This window comes from Perognathus longimembris, chromosome 2, assembly GCF_023159225.1.
Source record: "Perognathus longimembris pacificus isolate PPM17 chromosome 2, ASM2315922v1, whole genome shotgun sequence".
NCBI classification, from domain to species: domain Eukaryota; kingdom Metazoa; phylum Chordata; class Mammalia; order Rodentia; family Heteromyidae; genus Perognathus; species Perognathus longimembris.
The window spans coordinates 94,797,060-94,823,566 of NC_063162.1; the positions used below are offsets into that span (position 1 = coordinate 94,797,060).

General features: G+C 33.7%; 1 protein-coding gene and 1 non-coding gene across 2 annotated transcripts in view; both read left to right on the forward strand.

Annotated features, from left to right (window-relative positions):
* The window catches only part of Agmo (alkylglycerol monooxygenase), a 302,224-nt gene that overhangs the window by 68,509 nt on the left and 207,208 nt on the right, over positions 1–26,507 (forward strand). The gene's annotated exons all lie outside the window — the stretch shown is intronic.
* Positions 6,151–6,257, forward strand: LOC125347387. The gene has a single exon (XR_007210175.1). It is a non-coding gene; the product is annotated as a U6 spliceosomal RNA (small nuclear RNA).

A 26,507-nucleotide genomic window follows, 5' to 3' on the forward strand; every position in this document is an offset into this window, starting at 1 on the left:
TAAATTATGTGCTATGCAAAGACCTCCAAATGGTACATATCTGCAGCAATTTGGTTTTATATGTATTTCACAATCTTTGGAAATATGCTCCAAAATGTTTTAAAGTCCAGCAGACTTTACTTTATGAAGAACTTGTAATCCTTCTGTGCATCACTTTGACAACAAAATTTTTTAAAAAGGAAAGAATTTGCGGAGCCTGAGAGAAGGAAGTAGGGTCAGGACTTTCTAAGCCCTTAATCTCTTGTCAGGGAATACAACGAAGAAGAAAGACCTCTTCAGAAAAAGAAAAATAGAAACAAATGTAAAAGAAGAAACAGTCCACAACCACCTCCAAATCCCATATTTGTATTTTTCTCCCAATTTTGAGAAGAACCTAACTGAATATATACTGTTCTGAGTAACTTACATGATGCTCTTCAAGATAAAATAGTAATCACCATCTATGAATGTCCTGTACTGAATGATTCTTATAAAACAGACATACACAAAGGGGTATGAACAAATATTCCTGGAAAGGATATATTTAGCAACTAAATGTTTTCCATGCAAAGTTAAGTTCTATATTTTTGAGTATGATGTCAAGAAGGATACAATCTATAAGTGAATTAATGTGATCTCCCAGAAATCTCTGAAACTCTAGATAGTTTTGAAACACTGCTACCTTGGTATCTATAATCCTTACTTCATGTCCTTTACTCATGTAATCAGAAAGAAGTGTGTGTGTGTGTGTGTGTGTGTGTGTGTGTGTGTGTGTGCATGCGTTTGTGTTGGTTAAGGGGGCCTGAACTCAGAGACTTCCCTGCTAACTTGGCATCTTCACTCAAGGCAGGCAACTCTACCATTTATCCATGCCTTCAATTCTGGTTGATTTTTGTTATTCTTTGTTAGTTTTTGTTTTTTGTTTTCTGGCCATACTCTTGATATTCATTTTTTTAAAAGTTCATCTTTCATTTTTAAGGATAAATGTAGTTCTGAAATTAAACTAAGTGTAATTTCAGTCCCATTTTGTTTGTACATATTTTTATCAATATGTTATCAATATGTTTGAGTGATGATATTCTGCTTCAGTACATTTTAAAGCAAATCCAATGTTATATCTAACAGTATATTTTTCTTGATAACTGAACTCTAACCATCACTTACAGTTTTATATGATGATCTAGAAGAATTCGGTTTAAAGATTAATGCCCAGAGAAAAGAATGTGTTTATTTGATCTTGCAAAAAAAACCGACTTACAAGTATCTATAAGCAACTTCCAGACATGCTGAAATCCTGCTTCACAAATCATTTTATCTTTCTTTCTCTCTCCCTCCCTCCCTCCCTCCCTCCCTCCCTCCCTCCCTCCCCTTCTCCCTCCCTACTTCCCTCCCTTACTACCTTCCTTCCTTTCTTTCTTCCCTTCTTTCTTTCCTTTTGTACCAGTCCTGGGGCTCATAGCCTCAGAGCACTATTCCTCAGTTGTTTTTTTTCTCAGATCTATTACTGTACAATTTGAGCCTCAGCTCCACTTCTAGGTTTTTGGCAGTTAGTTGGAGAGTCTCATGGTTTTTATGCTCAGGCTGCCTTTGAACCCTGATTCACAGATCTCAACCTCCTAAGTAACTAAGATTACAGGCTTGAGCCATTGACAGTCATTTTTTCTTTCTTTCTTTCTGTTTATTTTTTTTCTTAAAGCTACAGTTATGGCTAGCATTAAAAAAATCTAAGAAAGGCAAACGTGTGATTAGATATACACATAATAAACCTAAAATTAAACTTAAATACTTCCTTAACAATTGTATTAGAATATAGATTGTCACCTTCTATTGATTTGTTTGTTATTTTTTGATTCTTGTAGTGCCAGACTTTACTCTTTTAACCAGTCTGGTCTGCATCTCACAATCATCTTGCCCCAGTGTTTGGAGTTTTTGGTGATTAAAGAAGCACCTCACATGCAGCTAGGTTTACAAATTGTTTTTATTACTTGATAATAATTGATGCAAATGAAGTCTGCCAACATTGATAAACATAGAATAAATGTAAATATTTCATTTCATGGTAGAAAAAAAGCTCATCAGATTTCCTATTAGTTGGTATTCTATTGGCTTTCATTCTACTTGGGAAATATAAAGTAAATTTAAGTCTACTCAAACACATTGAACATTCTGAGATATCTTGTAAAAGACAAAGTTCACATGGAGGTATGGAATATTTTCATGTGCTAAGATACTTATAGTGTAAACATACATTATGCTATTGACCATACACACCAGGCTTTCACAGCCACAGCCAATACTTTCAAATATTTCAATACGTGGAATCAAATAAGTTATTAAAAAGTCAAACAAGTACATTTTTCAGAATGAACATCATTTATAAATCAATTGAGATATTGGGTTCTTTCTGCAATTTAACAGTAGGACTATATGACCTTTCTCCGGGCATGAATGCATTTTACTTTCTCATGTATGAAATTGAGAGTTGAGCCTGTGTGACATTTGGTGGTATTTCTTTTTCTTTTTTTTTTTTAATCTTCTATGTCCTAAACTATTAGGATTTGGACTGCTTCAGAGTGCTAGAAAGAATTTCTCATATTTAAAGCTAAATTTTCACTTCAAAGATGAGGAAATGGCTTAAAATAATTCGATAATCGTACACATCTGAAATTAACTGGAGGTCTTTCTGATTAGGAAACATGGACCTTGTCAACATTTTGACAATATTTTGAGCTACATCATAAGTTATTCTTTCTGAATTAACTAATAAGAAAGTTGATCATAGCTTGAAGCTTCTGTCAGTGTGAAGATTGCTGGCATCACTGTGTTTATTCCGAGCCAGAGTTTCATCACAAAAGATGAACAAGACCCCCAGCACTGAATACTTAGGTATTGTGACATAGAGATATTTAATTATACATAGTCTTCAGTTCCAACCAATCTGGAATGTAAGGTGAAATGGTTGAATTCTGTACTCCTTAATTTTTTTTCAAGGATAGGCATTTTGAATGATTGTGTCATGCAAATCCCAGAAAAGATGTCAGGATTTTTCTTAATACAAAATTCTTTGTTTCCTTATTCTAGCCTCTGGGCAGTATAACTTCCCCCCTAATCAGCCTGTACTCAAAGAGATCCAAGAGTGCAAACTAAACTGCTTCTTTTCCTCCTCAGAGATTTGCAATCCCATTTGTTTTTAAGCTTTTTGGAAAGAAGAAGGAAAAAGAAATCTTGGCATTGCATAACAACTGTGCTTTGTGGAAGTTTTGGAAATTTTAAATTGCAGTCAAGATCTCCACTCACAGGTGAAACATTATCTGGTCATCTTGTCATTAGTACTGACAGTTTTGGCTGAGATTGAAGTTTAGAAAAATGCTGGAGTAGACCTGGAAACAGTCATATGTTCCTCATCCATCACCTCATTAATCACAAAGTTAACATTGTCTCTGAAACAATGCTGCTTTATTGTAAGGTAATCCTAATTTGTAGTTCAATCTACTAAACAATGTGCAAGAATCCAGATTCTTTCCCTTGCCCTGCCAAGAATGGATGAGACATGAAAATCATGATATTATTCATTGATAATTAAAGTAGAAAGGAGGATTTGGGGCCATAATATCATTCCCAGGGTGAAAGGAGATGGAATAATTTCATAAGCGTTTCCATGTTGATCCATGATTTCTACAGTGTCTTTTACTTTTATCATGGATTGTAGCTAGATATCTAATGCAATCAGAAAATATTAACTTTAAAGTTCTACACTTCAGAATATTTTCTATGGACACCAATGGCCACTTATTTAGTATCTCATCTTCATGTTGCAGAGTTGTGAGGTCATGCCTATATGTGATTTTTTGTATGAAGCATGATTGGAGGAAGTGGAGAAATGGTAATGATGACAATTGAAAAGGATCCTGATTTATATGCTCATGATTCTATAGGTATGAGTAAACCACAGGGGATAAGTTTTTATTATAATATGTTTAGGCTTCAATATATCATTAATGAAAATATATCTCTCTGCATATTTAATTTTTACACCAGGGCAATTGACTCTCTCAGAAGGATAAGGGAATGATTTAAGGAAAGAAAAAAAAACATTAATGTCTGAGATAATGAATGCATTTACTATTTAGAAATGTACACAAAATATGATAGCTATTTATTCCTCCACAAGAACAGTACATTTAAATTATTATTTATTTTGTGAATACTCAGAAATGATAGTGACATTTACCTCTTTTGAAACTACTGTTCCTTCCAACTCTGTAAGAATCTGTTTAGCTGCCTATAGTTTGCTTTTCTTAAGAATGAAAACATACAAATGTAATAGCAAAAATAAGTATTGATGTCTTTAAGATTGATAATTACTTCGTATAAAAATTTCGTTATGGAATTACATGGCTTTAAGACAAAAGCCTTCACTTTGGTCACATGAAAATATTCTGAACTGTTTCCATCTTTAATTTTGCTGCAAATTGGGAATTAATTTCTCACTTCAATCTACTTAGGTTTTAATTAAAATTACCCAAGGTTGAAAACTGTAGAAGCAAACCCAATCTATTAATTCTTGCTATTAGAAAGGTATAATCCTATATAGTAGATATAACTTTAAAAAGTGAAAAAAACTTAAATTATAATATAACTATCTTAACTACTAATATTATCTTTCCTTCCCTTACAAAATCCTCCCTATTTACAGTTCAAAGCATTTAATTTCTGCTTCCAGCAAGTTACCAAAAGCTTTTCCTACACCTGTTAAGCATGATTAAATTATATCACATAGTCCCAGGCTTTATTTCATCACCCTCATTCAACTGGTAGCATATTATTCCATGTGTCCTGAACTTTGATTTTCCTTTGCATAATTTAACTTTCCATGTGAAGTAGACTTTCTCAGTCATTCACTTATTTGCCTTCTTAGCCTAAAGCTTGGAGTCTTACATCCATTATGTTTTTGTTGTTTGCTCCTAGTATGTATGTAAATGAGATTATTTATTGTCTTGGTTTTGCCTAGTATTTCTTCCGAAGTATGTCTGAGACGTATAGTCAAATCAATGTCTGTCCTTACCTTTTTCAAATCTGTTGATTCGGAAGTATCTAATTCCAGTATGTCTAAGAGATCTTTTATTTGTTATTTTCTACTTTTCCTAAAATAAGTATTTTAAGATGAAATCTTTCCTGTCTCTCCTTGTACTCTCTTTCTACAGTAAAGATGCTAACATTTCATAGGCATTTTATAATCATATAAGACAACAGTGACAATTTATTGTAATTATTCTTGATTACCAGCTGTTTTATAAAATCTTTTAAAATTACTGCAAAGAAATCCTGCCTTGTCTCACCTCTTTTCATTTCTATAGTTCTAGTTCAGACTATATTATCAACCATGGTTCTAGGGTCAAGGAAAGTTGAAATTTCAAGAGTCTCTGTCTCTTAGTTGTATAATCAAATAATAAATAGTACAATCAATTGCTTTGTTTTGGTAAAAAGTGATTACATTGCTGTTTTGTTATATATGATTTTACTTAATTAAAATCTTTTAGAATACTTATAATAAAATTTGACTTCAACTCTCATACTTTTAAGATAAAACTATATCAATTTATTGAATGATGAGAAATTTTATATTAGTTTATGGCAAGAAATATAAAGTACAGATTTATATATAAAGTTTCCAAACAGTTTTGCCAGTAGATACAGTAAAATTGTTAAGCTTAAAATAGTGAATGAATGCTGGCTTTAAAAAGTTTTGTTTCATGGACTGAATGTGGCTCAAATGACAGAGTACTTGTCCAGCAAATGGCTCTGAATTAATTCTGATTACCAGCAATCTCTAAGTTCTATATTCAAAAATAAAAGGGATTTGAAATACAACAAGATTTATCAAAGGCAAATTAGTCATATTGTCTCCTAAATTGTAAAGCATGTATGAGACTTGTTTTTTGGCTTTTTAGCAAACCATACTAAATTATTATACAGTAACATGAAACATGCAACAACAGTCCCAAATTAAAAATAATTCAATATGCTTTATATTAGCATATCAATTTATATGTAACTTAGACATACATAGGAAAACAAAATATTGGCAAAATCAAGAAAACTAGATGATTTCATTTAAAGGGGAACCAAATAACAAAATCTTAATAAAAGTGACATTTAAAACTTTAGACTGTGTTCACTTGGGCAGCCCATATACTAAAATTTGAATGATACAGAGAAGATTAGCACGGCCCCTGCGCAAGTATGACATGAAAATTCGGGAACCGTTCCATATTTTTTGAATAAAAAGTATTGGCTAAAGACATTAAATCTAAACCAGAAGTTAGCTTAAAATGTAAGTAGAATTCTTTACGTATTTTTTTCTATTCTGTGATGACCTGGTGCTTGCTCAACTTCCTTCTTGGTGAGTGGCAGTCTACCACTTGAGCCTCACATCCAGTTGAACATTTTACTTGTTTGGGAAGGGAATCTCACAGATACTTTCTCCCGGAGCTGGCTTCATGTCTCAGCCTTCTGAGTAGCAAGAGTTAAAGGTGAAATCTACTGTTTCCTGGCTTCTGTAAACTTAATTAAAATATACATTTGATATTCCAGCAAAAGAAGTATTTTGATAAATCTTACATCTCAGTTTATAATATTATAAGCAAATTTGAATGCAAAAGTAATTTGTCTCTGTGCATTTTACCCCAACCTCAAAGTAAGCTGAAACTTCAGATATATAACTAATATCTAAAGTCATATGGACAGATATTTCTATGTGTAAATATACACCAATATACATTAGTTATTAGTTTTATAAATGTAGTGTTCACATATAAATATATTTATATTATTCACATGTACTTCTATTTAACATATATTTATGTATTCTAGAAGATATTTGAAGTTTTTTTAAGTACAAAACCAAACCATATATAGTTTGTGTGTATAAGCATGTAATGGCTTATGTGCTAATTCAGCCTAAATACATACTTGTAATTATTACATGGTTATTTCATGAAATTACATGTGCTTTACATGTTGTTCTATAATTTTACCTGTCATTATATAATCGTACAACCCTTCATTTTCCCTATGGTGATGTTGAAAGCATCAAAAATCGTAAACACGAATGATTGTACCTTTTCTCATCATAAACAAAAATCTTTGCATATGTAGATTATACTCACTTAGTATAATTATCTAGGTACAAAAGCCTGGTATTATAATCATCCAGAGCAAAGGTCAAAAATAAGAGCAAACTTCCCAGTGTTTCCAGTGATGACTGATAGAACAGATGTAGCAGCTGTGGCAGTGTTCTTGCCTTCATCATTTTGGGTTGTGATGGAGCCAGCACTTTAGTGCAGTACCTTCTTAAGGGGTTATCCCAGAAGCATATGAGAATTTAATGAATCACTCACTTTGTTTAGTTAGGAAGGGGGAGGAGAGCTGTTGTGACCAGATCTGTTAGAAAATCTTGTTAAGTTAGGTAAAGGAAGAGTTACAAATGAGAAACAGACTATAGGTCTCCTGAGGTCAAAGGGGAAGTTGAGTTTGTGTGGGAGGGTGGTAAGGGATTACAAGGGGTCAGGGGTAGAACCAATCCTTCACCTAGCATCTCAGGGACATAGTAGATTTCAAAGGACTACCTTCCTAAAACAGGAATATATGAAATCACTCTTTAAAAAAGAATTAAATATTTTCATCTTCAATTACATTTTCTTAAAAAACACAGAATTATAATTGAGGACTAGTGATTTCAAATGTAAATTTATTTAACAAATCCCACAACTGTCTCAGAAATAATATTCAAAAAGAACACAGATACCTGTCATTTAATATGGTGCAAATACCCTGTGTAAAATTCTGGATTTTCTATTTGCCTGGAAGAACCATTAGAGACACAGTGTTGGGGTGTAAATATTTTCAGGAATCCTGCTATTATTAAATTTCCATGAACCATTGTGAATTTATGCACACACACACACACACACACACACATACACACACGCATGCATGCATTTAAAGTGCTTTGAATCTGTTTTTGAAAACGGATGAGCATTACAACGTTTTCAATTAAAACAAGGCTAATTAAGAAGCATTACAAAAGACAACATTTTTGTAATTAATTACATTGCCAGGACAAATACCGTAGTGCCATTTAGCCTTTTATTTTTATGAATTGTGTCTCATGTGTCTGGTCAGTTCTCCAATAACTCCTCTTAGGACTTGAATGTTCACTGACGGCACCTTTTTAATGCTCAATAGGCTTCACATGTCCACATGACATCAATGAAGCCACAGTAAATTCCATGTCTATTAGGCAAGTAAGACTACAGTGATCCATTGTTGTCTGGATTGTGCTTTCCAGGTAAAGTCCCCTGAGATGAAAACATTGAACAGGATTTAAATTCTTCTACCCCTTGCATATATATATATACTTAGCAGTACTGTAAAAGCATATCATCCATATATTAGGGGTATTATTGCAATAGTACTTAAGAATCATCATACTATTAAGTATAAGAGTTTTGTAAAATTCACTAGCAAGGTTGGCATGCTTCCATGAGTCAAACTTCCAGTTTTTTTTTTTAAACCTGTTACTTTTAGCAGAGTCTTATTTCCTGCTCCAGTGAGCTCCTGAAGAGAAAATTTCATTCTTCAGACTTCCCATTGATGAGAGCACAGGTATATACTTCTGCATGCAGGTCCCCTGTTTTGACACAGGATTTCATGGGCTCTTCTGCCTGAAATTGTGATCCTCCTCTTCTCAACCTCTCATATAGCTTGGGATGACAGACACTGGCTACTGTGCCCATCTATGGGTAGATTTGGTGTATGTTGAATTTTCTGAAATACCTTCTTGGTCTTTCTAGACTCAAACTCCTAGAATTATAGGCACGAGCCACTGTTGACTTTTATTCTTTTGTGTTTTCTTGTTGTTTGTTGTAGTCTCATGCTTTCTAGGCAAGAAAATATTCTCCTCCCTGAACCATGTCCCCAACACTAGTATTATTTTCAACTACTAGTTTGTACTTACCTTTCTCAGTCATTCCTAATCCTTGTCCTCCTTTCCATTTCCCCATTAACTTTATGTACTATTGTTTACATATTAAAGATAATGTAGAAGATATAAAGAATGTGATTTAGAATCATCATTTTGCTTGCACTGCCTTTACCCTCCATAGCACACACTGTCATTGAAGTGAGACTACTTAAAACTGCTTGAAATTTGTTTTAAAAATACTGAGTTATTTATTTCCCTATCTAGTCAGTAGTAAAAACTGTCATCAGTCCATTTAACTGAGAGGAAATTGCATCCCAGAACTCATTGTGACAGCCCATAAGTATTAGCGACACATACATAGGTAGTTCAGTTGTAAAGTCTGCATTCCTAAATAATTCAATGCTTCTCCAGTTTTGAAAACCTGGCCAACTTTCTCAATTGTCCTTAGTCTGTGTTTTCTGATAAAATAAGGTTAGAAGAGATGCCTCCCTCAGAAAACAAAAATCAAATATGGTAATACTGAACTAGGCTTTGAATATAGTTTTAACTGTTGTTATTTCCACATCATTTTCTTTTATTTCTCTGAAACTCCATATCTTGCCTTACACAGAGCTTTTCATATTCAAGGTGAATTCTCTCCCCATCTCCCCACATCCACCCCTGGGCACTTCCATGGATACGCAGTCCATCTATGCTGCATGACCTGAACACAAATGAAACTTTTTCAGATAAATCATTTTTTTTTCTCAAATTTTTATTATCAAACTGATGTACAGAGAGGTTACAGTATCATACGTTGGGCATTGGATACATTTCTTGTACTGTTTGTTGCCTTGTCCCTCATGCCCCCCTCCCTCCCCCCCTTTCCCTCCCCCCCCAGGTGTTCAGTTCACTTACACCAAACAGTTTTGCAAGTATTGCTTTTGTAGTTATTTCTCTTTTTTTACCCTGTGTCTCTCAAATTTGGTATTCCCTTTGAATTTCCTACTTCCAATACCAGTAAACATGGTTTCCAATATACTCAGATAAGATTATAGAGATAGTGTAAATCATTTTTGCCCTAAAGATTTAAGTGAACCTTACCCAACCCCACAAATCTCCTAGCTTTGATTCCTTAAAAAATACAATCTAAGGAAAGTCCAGGCATATTTTCTACTAGGGCAGATAACTTTCCCAGGAAAGCTCAAGGAAGTGTAAAAGCCAATCATTAAATGATAGAGTTAGCAAATATAAGGGAGGAAGTACATTACTAAGCTTGCCTCAGTTTTTGATAGGCTGATCATACAGTTCTCTAGTACAGTTTCCAATGACCTTAATAAGCTCCCTGAGCAGCTCATCAGGATTATAAAGAAAAATAATATATCCAGAAGACTCATGTTTCCTGTTAGTCAATTATCTTCTTTGGATCTTAACCTCTCTCATACTATACAATCCCTTATATTAAAAGTAACAACATATACATCAGTTGAAAGGTTAGAAGTATTTTGAAAATCTTACATACAAAACCTGGTCCTTGTATGCTCTTGAATTATTTGAGTTCAGAAAAAGCCAGCAATCCCTTGTTGCGTATTAGTTACTATTAGCGGCTAGGTTATCAGCAGATTGGCCTTATGAATTTAGGAAGAGAACACTTATGATACTTCAGGATATAAAGATAGTTCAAAGTACATACTTATGTATATAGGTGCAAAACCAAAACAGAAGCATATTTGTAATTCCCGATCTCTTTTCCTTTGAGGAGTTGTCATAGTTTAACATTAGTAATTGCATGTGAGATTGTTTGCCTCTATACTTGTTCCTTCATTACACCAAAAGAATTCTCAAATGTTGGAAAGACACAAAAGATTCAAATTATAATTTTTCTTTCATTAATTCCTGTCTTTATGCCCTTGAGAAAATGACTACAAATGTCCCACTGTCATACCTGCTAATTAGGACTCAAAAGACAGTGACTGTGAAGGCTGAAGGATGAATTATCATGTGGTCTCCATCTTTGTACCTGAATCAGCCAGCACAGTGCCAGTAGAATAGATTCTGGAATCCTAGATGAGATCAGGGGGAACTGATGACACCATGTTTATTCATTGTACTTCCCATTTATAAAAAGCAGTATTGTAAACATATGTGGTATTGCAATAAAAGTTTTTCAGAATGACTAGAAGAAATTGTCAGTATTTTTGTTCCATTTGCATTCTTGAAATTGTACCTTATCTTGATAAAAAGAGATTTGCTATTTTTTTACCTCAGTCCAAAAGCCTCTGTAATATTGAACTATTACTTTTATTATGTATTTCCTTCACAGAGAAGCCATTTCTGGTTGACTAGAAAAACACGACAAAATAAAGAAAAATAAATAATATTGGAAAATACATTGACTCTCACATATGACACTAGGTATTTCTTTTTTTTTAAATTTTTTTTATTGTCAAAGTGATGTACAGAGAGGTTACAGTTTCATACTTAAGGCAGTGAGTACATTTCTTGGTCAATTTGTTACCTGCTTCCTCATTCCTCCCTCCCCACTCTCCTTTTCCCTCTCCCTTGATGGGTTGCACAGTTGGTTTACACCAAATGGTTTTACAAGTATTGCTTTTGGAGTCATTTCTCTTTTTATCCTTTGTCTCTTGATTTTGATATTCCCTTTTTCTTCTCTAGTTGTAATAGCGGGGATACAACCACAGGAAGGGAATACAAGAGAAATAACAACAACAACAAGCTACAGTTTTACATGGCATGTTAAAAATAATTACAAAAATGATATGACACTTGTTTTTATAACCTGGAGTTCATTTCACATAGCATCATCTTATGTGTTCATAAGGGCATAGCCATTGGGCTGTTGTGATATTCCGTTATTACTAGCCTAGACCTGTACTAATTATTCCCTATGAGGGAAACCATAGAGTCCATGTTTCTTTGGGTCTGACTCACTTCACTTAGTATAATAATTTCCAAGTCCTTCCATTACCTTACGAATGGTACAATGTCGTTCTTTCTGATAGAGTCATAGAATTCTATTGTGTGTATGTACCACATTTTCCTGATCCACTCATCTACTGAGGGGCAACCAGTTTGGTACCATATTTTAGCAGTGACAAGTTATGCTCTGGTGAACATTATTGTGCTGGTGGCTTTAGTGTGGTCTTGCTTATAATCGTTTGGGTAGATGCCCAAAAGTAAGGCCGTGAGACTAGATGTTTCTTGGGCTAAATACGTTTTTGAATTTTTGGTGATATTGAGCATTCATTTTTGTATTAATATAGTTTAAATGGATTTTATTAAGAAAATGGAAAATGATACAAATTAAAATGTGATATCCTTCATCATTAATACATCACTGAAAATTTCAAATATTGCTTTATTTTAATCTCTTTCAAGAACAATAGTAAATTTGTGAGATAAACTACTATGCCTTTTTAAAAAAACATAACTTTTCCACAGTATTTCAATAACATTGTTTCACATTTCACAAACAGATTCCATTTTACTGTTGGCGATGTGCAATGCTTTGTACCTCACAAAGAAGACCACTGGGTAGAAACACAAAGTATTACAAAGTGCCTAATAACATACTCTACTCAATGAGACCACATAAAAATTTGGGTCATTGGAGTTTGGCTATACCTTATTAGGTCAGTTTTGGCTGTTTTATTATATTTTCTAAAAGCCAATCAATCATTTTGTAAAATGGAGACATTAGTATTAGTTTTTTGGTGACAATTTAATGATTAACATTTAATAAAATAAAGTACACAAAGTGACACTGGTCTTTAATTCCAGTCACTTGAGAGATGGAGGCTGCAGGATTACAAGTTGAAGATTAATATGGCAAAATTAGTAAAACACAAAAGGGGTGAGGTTCTGGCTCAGGATTAGACCCTGAGTTTACTCCCAGGGCCGGTTGCTCATTCTTTTAATCCTATCTACTGAGGAGACTACTGGATTATTGCAATTTAAAAGCTGGGCAGAAAAATCTTTGAGGCTCATTCTCCATTTAACTACTAAAATGCTTAGCTGGAGGTGTGGCTCACATGTCAAGTGATAAGTACTAACTGTGAGCTAGCAAACTAAGTGAGGTTCACATTCAAGCCCTGGTACTAGCAAATAACAAAAGTTAAAAAAAATAAAGTACCTGTGTAATGTCAGATTCAATATTCCAATCTCTGACTAATGTTGGAAATCTTTCCATAAGTTTTTTGTATCTGATATAATTTGACAAAAAATGTGTTTGGCTCCATGTGCCAAGTTATAATAAAAAATTCTAGTAAGCTCTGTTGAAATATTCTGGATGATTTTTCTAACTTTCAGGGAAGACGTTTTTTTGAGACATAGGTTCTACTTGATTTTTCCATCCATACTTTTGTAAAGTGGCCCTAGTAGCCCAAAATGGAACATTAAAACTGCAATTTCTTCATTGTTGCTACAATTTCTTGAACTCTAGATGAGGAGAACCAATATTACTTTTCTCTGAAATTTTCTTTTGCATATGTCTACTGCTCATTTATCAGACCTATGGAAATTATTCTTACTTTGTCAACTTGATTTTAAAAAACTATCAAGTTATGCTATCTTATTGTAGTACTTAAAAAATAGATTGAAGTGTTGTCTGAAACCGTTCATGAAAAATGCCCAAATAAATTTCTTGTTACCGTTTTTTGCCAGTTCTGGTGCTTAAAATCAGGACTGGCTGCTGTCCCTGAGTTTCTATGCTGAAGACTAGCACTCTACAACTTAAACTACAGTTCCACTTCTGGGTTGATTTTTTTTTGTGTGTGTGTGTTTAATTGGAGATAAGAGTTTTTCTCATGAAGTTTCTTGTCTGAGTTGGATTTGAACCACATCCTCCTGAGGAGCTAGAATTGCAGACATGAGCCAAAAGCACACATTCTGAAATGAACTTCATGAAAAGAAATAATATTGCTAATCTTTTCAGTTTATTTATTTTTTATTCAAGATTTTCTTATTAGTTAACCATATATAAAGAAATAAAAATTTAAAGAAATTTAGAATAGTTTTCCTTTTTCTTTATTATCTTCATCATCATCATCATCATTTGAAATACTGAAGTTTGAACTCAAGGTCTTGAGTTTGCAAGGCAGATGATTTACCCTTTGAGCTATGCTTGTAGTCTACTTTTTTTCTTTTTTCAAAGAAAAGGTCTAGCATCTTATGGGGGGGAAGGTGGTCTAGGACCATGATTCCCTTTTTTATATTATATAAGTCAGGTAAAGAATATATTTCCTTTTGAAACATGTCACTCCATCCCCTGCTCTCTTCCAGTTTTCTCCTCCAGTCCTGACTCACATGTTGTATGGTTCATTTTCACACAATGTCTAATGGGTATCTACACATATAGGTGAGAATACATATATAAAGATCTCCACTGGACCTTAAGCTTTCAAATCTTGAGGACATTTCTTTTTATATTACTTCTCTTTGTGTCTCTGCATTTTTGCCTTTCTCTGTCTCTTTATCCTCCTTCATCTTCCCATGCTCTCTCCAGCTTAGGATGATCTAGAGAAAACTCAGACCTTTTCCTTCATGAAAGTATATTGAAGTGAGCACAACCAGCTCACTAGACACAGAATAAAAGGAGATAATTATCAAATAAAGCTTTACTAGAACCTTTGTATTTTTTATACAATTTTAACTTACTTTCATATCTATTGCCTCTAATTATTAGCACAAAATTGTCACTACTTACCCTCTCATACATTGTGTTCTCTATGTTTTCAGTAAGTTTTGTTACTGATAAGTCAGTAACTGAAAAGCACAACAAAAGTTTTGAACCACACAGTAGAATGTACTTCCTTTAATTTCCTAATGTACAGTGACAACATACTCCAGATGTTGCCAGCAATTTAAATTCATTCACATTTTACAGTAATATTCTACAAATAAGCTCCTTCTCAAGGAATCTGACAGCCTTATACTATACAACTATACCACTTATGACCGGTGGTTCTCTTGCCTCCTGAGAAACCTGTCTTACCGAGTTTTAAAAGACAATATTTAGAAAAGACAGGGTTGATTAAAATTTTTACACTGAATCTTTGGTTTTTGTGCAGCATTTTGGAAATGTTCATTTGCAGATCAGTGCTATTCATTGAGTGGTAGGGAATGTCTAACCACAGGGCTTGATGAGGTCCTTAAAAGTATCTAGTTCACAACACCACAGATATGTATGTTTTTTCATATGGTCCTTGTTAAGTACCTGCAGATATTTTCTTGATATTAATATTTTGTTCAGTTTATTAGTGATGTTATAAATATCCAAACCGATTTTGGCAGAAAAAAAAAACATGTCAACCTTATGACTCTGTTTGGTGTGTTCAATGTGCCATTGCTAAATAATATGTCTTGATGTCAAATGTTAAGTAAAGCATTAAGTGAATTGAGACTTAAGTACAATGAAATTAGCTTTCTCATATCTCTGGGAACTTATTTTGTCAACATTCTATGTGGATGTTGGTGATAAAAATGTAACTATGATACCATAAATATTTCTGTCTTTAAACTTTTTTAGTCTCTTCCAAATAGTATTGTTTTGAGTCCAACTTAGTCGCATTAACCTGAAGCCTGTGAGTCTGTGGACATTTGTAAAACTATTTTTAGTTATTTGAAATATTTGTGGTCTATAGAAAAGAAGGGAAGGTCTTATTTTATTTATTTCAATATTTGTAGTGTTTCTCTATCATGGTATATTGAATTTTCTGGGTTTTGTTTTTGCCATATATGACCATGGAACAGTATTTTTATTTTCCTAGGAGTCATGGGAATTTGCACTATACTTCTTAAGTAAATACATGTGTAAATACATGGACTTCTCTGCCCCCCCCCCCAAAAAAAAAGACTCTGACTTTTCTTTCTTGGCAAGCAGAGTGAATTCTAAACTCCTGAGTCATGTACTGAGTGTGCTTTCCTCCTGAAATCCCAGAAGTCTGATCAACAAAGTGCCAAAATACTGCGTTCCTTCTAGGGAGACCAGCAGCCCGGGTCTCTCTGTCAGAGGATTTGATAAATGTTAACAAAAACCCCTACTGCTCAGATACTGACAAGCAAAAGTTCAAGTGAAGTAGGCCCGTTGTGAAGGTGACTGCCACAGTATTTGAGTAGATCGTCATGCCCTGTGGTTTTTCAATAAACACTTTATGGTTGACCTCAAGTGTAACAAAATGTGGTGGTTATTATTATATAGAGGTGCTAAAGGTAAAATTGTAATATTGGGAGGGAATATTAATGGTGCTATTGCTTTATCATCTATATTTTCAATTTATTTTTCAGTATAAATATATACACACACAAATATATATATATAGTAACAATGCATATGGTAATATGCTCTATTATGGTAAATTTATAGTAAATGTATACCTTTGGATATAAAATTCCAAAGAAGTAAGACATTGTCAAAAGAACACAAGATTGTGAAATTTCTGCCTAGATGTCATCTGGCAGAAATTTCTAATTTCAACAATGACTCTTTGTTTGATGACTCATGTTTCCTCTGAAGATGTCAACTAAAACCATGCCCATGGTCATGACTTCATTTACTTCAGGTTTTTCCAGAACTCAAGTCAATTCCTAATTTAGAAGTCATCGGTTAATTTTATCATATATTTTACCTTAAATACATATTCACAGATATTACTTTTCCTCCAACTTTCCCTAATTTTCTATAAAACTTAATAATATATAATTGTGGATTTTCTTTGCTTTATTTGTATTTGAAAAATCTAATGTATAATTAGCAGAAAGCCTCCGTCAATGCTGATTTATCTTATTTCACTAAACTTTTATTAAAATTGGCAATACTTAATGCTACTATATATTAAATTTACTTAGTAAAAATGTCTGAAAGAATTTAAAATAAGAAATTCTATTTAAATTAATTCATTAATATGTAAATTAAGCTCTTAATTTAAAATGATTAATTTATTAATTTAAATTATGTATTTCTTAAAATTTATTTTTAAAATTATATGCAAATTATGTACACTCAAGTTAAACAATAAATATTTTTCATAATTCTGAATATTGGTCTAGGGGAGAGCTCAGATGAGAATGCTTTCTTAACATGTACAAGGTCTATATCTGATAGCCACACAGAGCAAAGTAAAATTATGTAAATACCCATTTGTTGTTATAAAAACTCTCCAGGGTTGTAATTACTGGCTAAACTTAATACATCTGTAGCAAAGATAATTTTTGTTTATAAATGAGTAGGCCAGTAAACTCATTAATGGATGAGAATTCTCAAATATTAACTGTAATGTAACTTGAAATGCACTGGTGATTATCTTATAAAGTATACTGGCCATTTGATAGAATCTACTTTACACTATTTTCTGTTAATAATCATTTTGATTAATTATTTAGGTTAAGCCATATCACTCTTTCTGTCCTCATTTTTTTATCTCCTAGTTTAAACTGAGTCAAACATGCGTTTTAACTATCTTTGTATCTTATCTGAGTACATTGGAAACTGTGTATACAGGTATTAGAACTAAGAAACTGAAAGGGAATACCAAAATCGAGAGACACAGGTTAAAAAACACAAGTGATTACAAAAGCAATACTTGCAAAACTGTTTAGTGTAAATCTACTGAACAACTCATGGGGGGGGGGGGGAAGGGGAAAAGGGTTGGGGGAGGGGGAATGAGGGAGGAGGTAACAAACAGTACAAGAAATCTATCCAATGCCTAACGTACAAAACTGGAACCGCTCTGTATATCAGTTTGACAATAAAAATTTTTTAAAAAATTTAAAAGAACAAAAAAAACTTAGCATTGTGTAGAATTATAGTAATATTTTTAATTCTTAGCCTGGGTGGTGTAATTTTTCTTTAAAAAGACAGACAAGTCTTTCCTTTTTTAAAGAACAAAAACAAAAAAGGAAGATCAAATCTAAATTTTTACCAATCTCTTAAAAGTTGAAATGTATTATTTTGAGATGTAGCAAAGTTCATTCCGGGATCTTTTATGATATCTATGCCTCCCCAGGGAGAGTTCAGGAAATGAGAGCTTTCTGAATGAGACCTCCTTTCCCTCCCTCACAGCATCCTGAGGTTTTGGAAGGGCTTCTGTCATCTGAGAACTTTCTGGAACCCCCTGCCCACCAGCACCATTTCTCCACTGCCTCCTTTAGTATCTTTATATAAATGAACCTTTTAATGCTAACTTCATTTATTTATTCATTATAAAATCAAAACAAATTGATTTTTCTGAAAACAACCTACCAGATAATTTTATCTGAATCGACTTACCTAATCAGCCAAACTGACAAAACCAGTATAGAAGCATAGCTTCCAAGGATCGAAAATATTTCAACAAATAAAAGGAAGAAATGTTAACATTTTGTGGGATAATATGAAAACAGACCATTGGGTATGTGTATGAGTGCGTGCACGTGCAGTATGAAAAATGATTAAGTATCCTTTACAGGATCTTAGATTGAATTATATCAAATTATTAATATGCATCCTTCCAGTGGCCTGAAAAAAAGTGATAACTTTGTGGGGTTTGATCCAATATATGTTGGAAAGTTCTGTTTCCACCCCGAATGTTGACTGAGGAAAAGTAGGAAGTTTTGTTAAGCTAGTTGTAACAAGTAAGAATATGTCACAGGAGTGGAAGACAGCATGTCCTTTCTGGATACTAAAGCTCAAATTTGCAGATCTAGTTTTGTTATTTAGTGATTGCATAGTACTAGGTTATTCACTAATCTCCAATCATATCTAGTATTTTTTAAACAAAGTAAAAATATCAGAAATTCCTTCAAAAGTTTTAGAAGGATTAAAGGAAATAGTGTATGTAAAAATACTTTGTAAACCAGAGAGAGCCATAAAATTCCAAGATACTATACAGACTTCTAGTTAATTCTGTCTCACAAAAGGAAGATGAATGATGAGAAAAGCAAGAAAACTTTTTTCTTGTATAATAACTGATTCCTGTCATAAAACTGAAAAAAGAAAAGTAAAATATTATACTTGCTGCTTTATAAGACAGACATCCCATGTGCATTTCTAAGCAATGATATCTGCCAATAAAATTCCCAGGCTAGGCCATTCCTTTCCTATGAAAGCAAGTCACACCACTCCCAAGCTCATGCAAACTGTCAGTACCATCTAAAAATATTTCTACCTATTTTATGAATTAATGTTTCTCAAGTTGAAATTGCAATGTCGTTTATAAACACATCCTAGGTGCTTTTCCTCAAACATAATTTTATGAATGCTGAATTTTGCTATAAGACAAAAAAAAATCTTTGGAAATATTTCTTCTTGTTTTTCCTTGGAACTGTGAGAGACGACTTCTGGCTGCTGAAGGAGGAACAGGATGTATTTTTTGGGCTGTAGTTGTATTTGGCTTGACCAGCTGAAGGACAGACAGTGCTTTTAGGTGCCAATATTTAGTTAAGAGCTAACAGTAGAAAAACAGCTACTAGGGTAAATCCAGTGATGCTTGTAGGGAAGTGAGAAAGCCAACAGCCCCCTAAGTTAAATGATGTACTTTTGCTTTACTGTTTTACATAAGTCTATCCACATTTTTACTTCACTGTGTAGTATATTATTAGAGTCATAATTTCAAGCATCACTAGTGGGTTAGATATTCAATTATGTTGTATGAACTGAACTGTGAAACATTGCAAGAATGCGACTGAGGCATTGCATGCAGAACCACACTAAGGTAGATACTAAGGCAGCCTTAATTTATCTTCATATTTGTGTCTTCATAGTGAAATAAATGCCATGTTTGATAGCTGGAATCCAAATATCAATGACATTACTTACTTAGAAAAATGCGTATCCATTGCCAACAGAAAACATACATGCATTTCAAAGAATTGTATATTTTCATGGATTTATTAACCTAATTTTAGGCTAGTAATCTTATAACATGGCAACCATTTGTATCTAAAATAAAGAATAGATGGTAAATGTAGTGAATGTTTATTATGCCTTACACTCAGCAAAATCTGCCAGTGTGAATGTTAAATCCACAGTTGCTTTCTCATACTATGTGAAAGAATTCTACTAGACATTGCTAAGAATTTTAGAGAAAAAAATATGAAAATTTAAAGTTAGGAAATCTAAGTTTAACCAAACGTAATTATTTCTTATTGAAGAATATACACAGACCTTTGCTATTTTAGTCAGTACCATGTGCACTTAAAAGGATGCTATAACTTCACTCAATTGTCTGAACACTGAATTACTTACCAGTCAATTCTAGAACACATTGACTTTGAAACACAGAGTGGAAAAATAAAAATTGCAAACTATTTGTTGAAAAAATCTGATAGACTTGAAATAATTATCTTGGTAATTATAATAATAAATTGACAGGCTTAAAGTCTATCCTGAAGACAATTCCAATTAACCAGGTAATGAAGAGTTGCAAGAGTTGGCAAAATGAATTGCATCAAATTAATGTTTCTGCACATCAAAGGAGACAGTAGACATAAAGGAAAACCTATAAAGTAGAAGAAAGGCTGGTTACTTATTCAACGAATAACATCAGAATATACAAAGAGCTCAATAAATAAAAGAGCAAGAAAATAAGATTTCAATTAATGAATTGTCTAATGTATATAAAGTTCTCAGAAGTGATAATGACCAATAAATACATGAAGAAACGTTCAACATCTTTAATCATGATGGAAATGTAAGTCAAATAACACAGATTTTTATCTCACCCCATTAAAAATGGCCATGATTAGGAATATAAACAAAATAAAAATTTGTGGGGAATACAGGGAAGAAGGGATCACAAAGAGTACTGGTGCAAATGCACACTATTACAATCACTGTGGAACCAGTAAAGAGATTCATTAATAAACAAAAAATTTGTCTGTCTGTGATTTCGGAGTACCACTCTTGGGTGTGTAAGTCATTATGAAAGATCAGAATCTTCATAATCATGTTTATCAACTTACATCTTACAGTAGCCAAGCTGTAGTATCAGACTAAACACAACAGAGTAATTAACAATAGTAATAGAAATATATATTATTTGGAATAAAGCTGTGGCCCAAGTGGTAAAGCTCTAGCTTTGAGCAAAAAAGCTCAGGGATGGGACCAGACCCTGAATTCATGCCCCAGGGCTGGAACATACCCCTTCAAAACAGATGGAGTAAATATGCATTATGGAAATTACTCAGCCATAAAAATGAATAAAATTCCATTTGTAGAAAAATGGATCAACTTGAGATCAAAATTATCAATAAGATAAACCAATCTCAGGAAATATATTTTTCTCATATGTTAAATCTAAATGCAAAATGATGATAACAATAAATAATCATAAATACAAAATAGTATAGAAAGGAATAAAGATGACAGTACTAGGACTGAGGGTGATTAAAGTATGATGTGTGTGTGCATGTGCACACACATGCATGTGCCTATGTGCACTATATCAGTGAGATACTTGAAACACTTAAAATTGGGGAGGCATTAGGAAGGTTAAGGAAATAAAATAGAGGGAGTTAATGTGCTCAAAATACACTCTGCACATATGTGGGATTATCACAATGAAACCCCATTGTCTTATTAACATATTCCAAGAAATATAGTGAAAATTAAAATAAAATATGAAATACTGTGCATTATGCACCACCAAAAGAGTTACTGAATTTGTCTTTGGGCAACTCTGGGGTTCTGAACTCAGGGCCACTCATTGCTAAGCTAGCATTCTACCATTTGAGCCATGCTTTCAGTCCTGCATTTGTTGGTTATTTTGGCCATTGTATCCAGTAGACTTTTCTACCTGGGATGGCTTCAAATCATCATCTGTTAGATATCACTTTCTTAAGTAACTAGGATTATAAGCATTAACCACCAGCAACTGATTCCAAGTATTTATTTGAAAGTAAAAATGGACCATTAACTTAATGCTGAGAAAAAAAATCAAGAGTTTATAGGATATACAGAAAGTTCAAAGAGTTGTTTGAGAAACAAAGAAGAAAAATTGAGAAGGCCAAAGGAAAGGAAAATTGAAAGAAAAATGGTAAAAAAGGATGAAGGGAGGAAGGTAGAGGAAAGAAGGGAGAAAGCGAGGGAAATAAATAATTGTTTAAATTATCTACTTCTGAGAATGTATTATTATATAATAATAGTTGAGAAATTATAGCTCTGGACAAATAGCACAAACAGTACAAAGTTGATGTGCTATTTCTTTTTTTTTTTGGCCAGTCCTGGGGCTTGGACTCAGGGCCTGAGCACTGTCCCTGGCTTCTTTTTGCTCAAGGCTAGCACTCTGCCACTTGAGCTACAGCGCCACTTCTGGCCGTTTTCTGTATATGTGGTGCTGGGGAATTGAACCCAGAGCCTCATGTATACGAGGCAGGCACTCTTGCCACTAGGCCATATCCCCAGCCCCGATGTGCTATTTCTTGAATAGTTGACACTATTCTCTTAACATTAGAGTACCTTGTAATGAGAGACAAATGTTAGCCAACTAAAATCAGTATCTGAATCTTCTCTACTGCTGTCCTTAGCACACGTGCTATCTAACAATGTCTCATATGAAAAAGTTTCCTGAGGCACTTACATTATTACATGCCCTTTGAAATAACAGAGGAAGATTGAAATATCTCAGTGTATTTCCTGTAGTCTATTTTAGATTCATGTAATTCTTTGGGATTTAATATGAATAATGTATATTACTCTGCTATGGCCTAATTGTTTGTGCCATAGCAAAGTAATATGTTGGAATCCATTGCCTTATGAGTTAATGCTCAAGGGTGGGCTTTTGGGAGATGATGAGATCAGCACTGATTAGGACATGAAGACTGGACACTAGGAATAGGATTTGTAACCTTTCAAGGGACCTAAGGAAGATGGCCTGCCCTCTGTGTTCTTTGAGAATGCATTAAAAACATGCCATCTTTGAAAACAGAGCAAAATATTAACGGACAGTAAATCTACAGTTTTCTTGATCTTGTGGGTTTTCTAACCTCTGGGACCATGAGGCATTGATTTCTCTAGTTTATAAATTACTCAATCTAAGCTATTTTGTTATAACCACAACACCTGAGTCCATCTCTATTAACTAAATTATTCAATCATATGCATCATATATAATGTTTACATCTCTAATTAAACTCAAAGTAATTTTACATTGCGTCAGGTTTCATTTATTTAAAATTTTACATTGTGTCAGGTTTCATCTTTTAAGAATGTGTATCTCTCCAAAACACTCCACAGACTGGCCTACTCTAATGATAAAGCTAAGATTCTGGATAAAGTTGATGACAAATCTAGCTCTGAAATATCCTCTATTCAAATTTGTATTTCCTTATTGTCCAGTTCAGAAAAATTAATCTTCTAATGTTATATATCATTTCCAAGCATATAAAATAATGTAATCCAATAATTAATATAAAGATAACAATCATTAAAAGTTTCCTCATTTTATTTTATATCTATTTAGTTATACATAAAATTGATTTTTAAAATTTGGCTAAGTTCTTTCATATTTGCATTCTTTTCTGAGCTTTTGTATTGTCAATGTGATGTACAGAGGGGTTACAGTTACATATATAAGGTAGTGAGTACTTTGCATGACAACTTGTTACCTCCTCCATCATTTTTCTCCCACCTTCCCTCCTCCTCAGTTCCCTTTTCCCCTGAATTGTACAGTTAGTTGAAAACATATTGTCTTGTAAGTATTACTGTTTGTTGTATTAGTTTGCCTCTTACCTTTTGTCTCAAAATTTGATATTTCCCTTCCTTAATTAAAACATTTCATATTTGAATTCTTTCTTATTAATTTATTTATTGTCAAAGTAATGTACAGAGGGGTTACAGTTTCATACATAAGCCAGTGAGTACATTTCCTATCAATCATGATAACTCCTCCCTCATTTTTCTCCCTCCTTCCCCCTCTCTACCTCCCCCCACCATGAGTTGTACAGTTGGATTACAACATATATTCTTGTAAGTATTGCTGTTGAGTTGGTTTACCTTTTACCCTTTGTCTCTCCTTTTTGATGTTCCCCTTCCCTAGTTCCAATAAGCATACATACATTACCCAGGGTACCGAAATCAGTAACAGTGACATCAGGGGTGAAAGGCTGGGGAAGACAAAAGGAAGTGGCATAATTTCAGATGGAACATTGAAAATAAAAACAACAATGGTAAATCTTTTTCCAAGTCCTTCTATTTCTTTATGAATGGGGCAGTGTCATTCTTTCTGTTAGATGCATAGAATTCCATTGTGTATATGTACCACATTTTTTTATCCATTCATCTAATGAGGGGCTTCTGGGTTCATTCTGTATTTTAGCGATGGCGGATTGTGCTGTGATGGACATAGTTGTGCTGGTGGCCTTAGTGTGTCCTTGCTTTTGGGTAGATACCCAAAAGTGGGGCTCCTGGGTCATAGGGGAGTTCTATGTTTAGCCTTTCGTGCTCAACATCACTGGCCATAAAAGAAATGCAAGTTATAACAACATTGAGATTCTACCTCACCCCTGTAAGAATGTCCTTTATCAAGGACACTAATAATAACAGATGCTGGAGAGGATGTAGCCAAAAGGGAATCCTACTATATTGTTGGTGGGAATTTAAACTTGTTCAACCACTCTGGAAAGCAGTATGGGGGTTCCCCAAAAAGCTAAACATATAACTGCACTATGACCCATATTTGCATGAGTACAGTATTTATATAGAAGCAAAATGCTAATAGGTCAATTTGATGAACTATTGAGAGGAAAGTTTAAGCCTTTTGTGTAGAGCCAAAGTAAATAATATTTATCAATATATACATATATAGATATAGGCATGGATATAGATGTATTCATGAATATTTTGTTGATTGAAGCTCATTTTACTGCTAAATTTACCCCAAGGCCAAGGTTCATATATTCATTATAATATTAGAAATGCTGTGTGTTTGGTTGTGGCATTACGAACAGACTGAAATTTGTAACGTATTTATATAGATATTACTCTGAAATCCAAAGATAGTTTTCTCTTTCTCTAAGAATATGTTTGACTAAATGTACTAGCACATATATTTTATGAAAAAGTAGAACTATGTGCAATTTAAATTCTATCAGAAATAAAAATTAAAATTTGTGATACTGAAGCTAGTGCTCTACTATCTGAGCCATACCTCCACTTCCATGTTTTTGCTGGTTGATTTTAGGTGTCTCATGGATTCCTCTGCTCAGCTTAGCTTCAAGCTGGAATCCTTACATCTCAACCTCGTGAGCGGCTAGGATTACAGCATGAGCTACCCTGCCTGGTGCTCTTTCACCCTTTTAAAGATGAGTTTTCAGAAGGGAACTAAAAGGGAAAAGTTTGGGCAATCACCTAAGCAAAAACTGACAGCATTATTTGAATTTACTAGTGAAATTACTGATTGATGTTTGGATCACTTTGACTTTTTAATATTTGAAGACATTTCTTGCAATTTATCTAGCAGCTCTAGACTAGCCTCTTTGTGCTCTTATGACAAAAGATTACAAACCAAATATCTTAGAGCAACAGAAACTTACTTCTTACAGCTAGGGGTGTTGTTTGGAGAAACTTAAGATCAAGGTGGGAGCAGATTCAATGAATAATGAAATGATGCACCATTAATTTCAGGCCTCAGTTAGGAGAATATTAATGCTGTTCTCTAATCACCCTCTTGTACTCAAGTCATATTCCACGAACTCAGTTTCCCCACCAACAGCACTGTAGGGATGGGAGTTTTACATTCACATGGTATACACCATCAAATCATAGCAATTATTATCACTGGAGAGTTCAAAATGTTAGGTCATGGGTCCAAAGCAAAGTGAAAAAACAAAAATAACAGTGACTGGTCAAATCTTCACAGAGTTCATAATTTTCATTTGTTTTTGATGTTTTTTTTTGTTTTTTGCTGTTGTTACATTTGTAACCTGAGATAGCCAAAGAAAAAATTGTTTATAGCAATCAGAATCTAAATTTTCCATCCAAAAGAAAGCTCACATTAATTCTCATTAAATATTGTGAATGCAGTTACATTTTGCCCCCTGAAAGGCAATAATTCAGTTATTATAGATGTGCGGCAGGCTTGGGCTTTGCAATGACTAAACAGCTTCTGAAGGTCCAACTTCCACAATAGCACTATATTTCCCACTGTGGTGCTCAAGGGTTCCTTAAACACCTGCTTTACGTCAACTTATATACATTCCTTTCATTTTACTTACTTTGCCAAGAGTTCCCTCCTATTGCTCCCCTCTCCATAGGGGTGGAGGTGCTGCTGGAACATGTTACACTGTGGAAATTACATCTAAATTGCACACTGACAATTGCTATTATTAATGCAATGGATCACAAAGCTCTTATGTCTGGAGAAAGAGGGTGAGAGTGTTGTTAAACACATCCAGATATTCTCCAGCTAACATGGGCATGATATTCTGGAGATTAACTTAACTACAGGAAATTTTGAATTTTAGATTGCTTTTTAGCATGGATTGGATAACTGCAATAGTACCTTTCAGCCTACACATATTCATTTAGTCCCTTTGTTGCGTTGGTGACCAACCACTAAGGGTTTTGAGC